The sequence below is a fragment of the Octopus bimaculoides genome, chromosome 30 (genome assembly GCF_046866305.1).
Source record: "Octopus bimaculoides isolate indiv1 chromosome 30, ASM4686630v1, whole genome shotgun sequence".
Classification (NCBI taxonomy): domain Eukaryota; kingdom Metazoa; phylum Mollusca; class Cephalopoda; order Octopoda; family Octopodidae; genus Octopus; species Octopus bimaculoides.
In genome coordinates, this window is record NC_142957.1 from 9,444,514 (window position 1) to 9,447,013 (window position 2,500).

The following is a 2,500-nucleotide window of genomic DNA, read 5'->3' on the forward strand; positions in this document are numbered from 1 at the left end:
AGCTACTTACCACACAGCCACTCCTATGCCTTAATAATAATAATAATCCTTTCTAATAAAGGCACAATGCCTGCAATTTGGGGGAGGGGGACTAGTCGATTGCATCGACACCAATGTTTCACTGGTACTTAATTTATCGACCTCGAAAGGATGAAAAAGCAAAGTCGACCTAGGCGGGATTTGAACTCAGAACGTAAAGACGAACGAAATACCGCAAAGCATTTCGCCCGGCGTGCTAACGATTCTGCCAATAATAATGATAATAATAATAATAATAATAATAATAATAATAATAATAATAATAAGGTAACTCGAATGTGGAACAAAATACAAAGCCCTGGAAATAGAGGTAACTCGAATGTGGAATCTAAAAACAGAAACAATTCCTATCATAGCAGGTGCCTTGGGTATAATGAAAAAATATTCAGACAAATACATAACAAAAACACCAGGACTTACAAATATATATAACATACAGAAAATTGCAATTACTGGGCACTGCACACATCCTACGCAAAACACTTTCAATACAGTAACCATAAGAGCATCACAGCAAACCACAGCACATACCCAAGGCGCACAGAGCTGCGCTCGGTAGTGAAGTGAAAGCACGTTATAAAAATAAAACTACTGAATAATAATAATAATAATAACTTCCCGATACAAACAGATAGAAATTTGGGAGGTGGGGATTAGTTGATCATATCGACCCCAGTGTTTCACTGGTACTAGGTATAATAAAAAATATTCAGACAAATACATAACAAAAACACCAGGACTTACAAATATATATAACATACAGAAAATTGCAATTACTGGGCACTGCACACATCCTACGCAAAACACTTTCAATACAGTAACCATAAGAGCACCACAGCAAACCACAGCACATACCCAAGGCACACAGAGCTGCACTCAGTAGTGAAGTGAAAGCACGTTATAAAAATAAAACTACTGAACAATAATAATAATAATAATAATAATAATAATAATAACTTCTCGATACAAACAGATAGAAATTTGGGAGGAGGGGATTAGTTGATCATGTCGACCCCAGTGTTTCACTGGTACTAGGTATAATAAAAAATATTCACACAAATACATAACAAAAACACCAGGACTTACAAATATATATAACATACAGAAATTGCAATTACTGGGCACTGCACACATCCTACGCAAAACACTTTCAATACAGTAACCATAAGAGCACCACAGCACATACCCCAGGCACACAGAGCTGCGCTCGGTAGTGAAGTGAAAGCACGTTATAAAAATAAAACTACTGAATAATAATAATAATAATAACTTCCCGATACAAACAGATAGAAATTTGGGAGGAGGGGATTAGTTGATCATAGTGACCCCAGTGTTTCACTGGTACTAGGTATAATAAAAAATATTCAGACAAATACATAACAAAAACATCAGGACTTACAGATATATATAACATACAGAAAATTGCAATTACTGGGCACTGCACACATCCTACGCAAAACACTTTCAATACAGTAACCATAAGAGCATCCCAGCAAACCACAGCACATACCCCAGGCACACAGAGCTGCGCTCGGTAGTGAAGTGAAAGCACGTTATAAAAATAAAACTACTGAACAATAATAATAATAATAATAATAATAATAATAATAATGATAATGATAATGATAATACATACCCAAGGCGCACAGAGCTGCGCTCGGTAGTGAAGTGGAAGCACGTTATAAAAATAAAACTACTGAACAATAATAATAATAATAATAATAATACTAATAATAATAATAATAATAATAATAATAGCAATCATGGTAATAATATTGTAATTAATATTGTTGTTGTTGTTATTGTCATCATTATCCTAATGAGCACAAATCAGAATGCAACAAATGGCAACAGCTGTGAGATGAAACCGGGTCGGCGACGAAACCGGGTCGGTGACGAAACCGGGTGTTTAACGAAAGAGTTTGGACAGCGGTCGCTTACCTGCTTCGTTTCTTACGGTCGTTTGGCGAAATGACAAGAATACGGAACGGAGTAGGGAGAGAGAGAATTAGGTACGGACAAAAAAAAAGAGGAAGTGCCGGACGGATTGTGTTAAAATTATAAGAGGGAGCGCACGATGGGGGAGTGATGGTGGTGATGATGATGATGATGATGATGTGAAAGTGGGTGGAGGTGGGTGAAAGTGGGAGGTTTATATAACGGTGGTGGCGGTGGGGGTGGAGGGGGAGAGGGGAGGGGAGAGGGGAGGGGTCGGGGTAGAGAGAGAGAGGGAGGGAGCGAGAGGGAGAGAGAGAGGGAGCGAGAGGGAGAGAGAGAATGAGGAAGAGGAGAGCAGGTGAGAGTACATGTGTGTGTGTGTGTTTGTGTGTGTGTGTGTGATGGGAGAGTAAGGAATCGTGGAGACTAGGAGAGTGTGTGAAGGACAGAGAGAGAGAAGGAAAGACAGAGAGAGAGAGAGAGAGACAGAGAGAGAGAGAGACAGAGAGAAAGAGAGAGAGAG

General features: G+C 38.9%; 1 protein-coding gene across 3 annotated transcripts in view; it reads right to left on the reverse strand.

The window, feature by feature from the left end:
- LOC106882493 (PR domain zinc finger protein 14) overlaps positions 1-2,500 on the reverse strand; it is a 68,190-nt gene that overhangs the window by 52,798 nt on the left and 12,892 nt on the right. Inside the window, exon 1 of one of the 3 annotated variants that reach the window (XM_089345939.1) lies at positions 1,981-2,098. The exons of the other annotated variants lie outside the window; for them this stretch is intronic. The gene's annotated coding sequence lies outside the window, so the exon portion shown is untranslated. Of the gene's footprint in view, positions 1-1,980; positions 2,099-2,500 lie in introns of those variants that run through there. 3 annotated transcript variants of the gene reach the window in all.